Source organism: Triticum aestivum, chromosome 6B (genome assembly GCF_018294505.1).
Source record: "Triticum aestivum cultivar Chinese Spring chromosome 6B, IWGSC CS RefSeq v2.1, whole genome shotgun sequence".
Lineage (NCBI taxonomy): Eukaryota > Viridiplantae > Streptophyta > Magnoliopsida > Poales > Poaceae > Triticum > Triticum aestivum.
This window is the reverse complement of record NC_057810.1, coordinates 90,996,985-90,997,716: the sequence shown is the minus strand read 5'-3', so window position 1 is coordinate 90,997,716 and position 732 is coordinate 90,996,985.

Here is a 732-nt window from a genome sequence, read left to right as displayed (position 1 = left end):
CACTTTAGATGCGTTTCGCAGATGAAAATCACTAAAACCAGAATTGTTTCGGAACGCGTTGAAAATCATTTTAGTGGGTACTGGAAATGTTCTTGGCCCACATAAATATTTTTAGTTCGACCAGACGCTGAAAAATGTCGTCATGAATAGTGAAAATCAGCTTTATGGTTACTTTATGGAAAGCCACCTTTTGGGGCTTTGCTCCAAAAGATCTTGGGGATGACATGGATGGATAGGAGCCATTTTTTGGGCCCCTCATGGGGGTGTGGCCGGCCACATGGGGTATCCCCCCTTGAGGACCCTCTTGTTCATTGGTTTCACTCCTAGGTCCTTGTGGAAGGACTTCATTCATGTGCATTTTGGGTTTTTGTGTGAAACTACCCTACCCCTTGCGATTTCCTATAAATAGAGGTGGAGGGGAAGCCCTCCACACTCATCCCCTTTGCTCTCATACAAGTGCCATGCAATGATCTGGCTTCTTCTCTCCCTCCCAGCGAAATAGTTTCGGAGAGCCGAAAGGCTGTCTGGGTTCCGGCAGGAACTAGTTCTGGACGGTGAAGCCCTGCTGGATAGATGACACCGTATGTGTGCAACTCTGTAGAGAGATCGTAGTTTCGGTCTTAGTTCGTGAGTGCCTCCCGAAGGGCTGTCCGTGTGACCGTCCGAGTTTTGAAGGTCCTCCCGAAGGGCTGTCCGAGTGACCGTTCGAGTTTCGAAGGTCCTCCCGAAGGG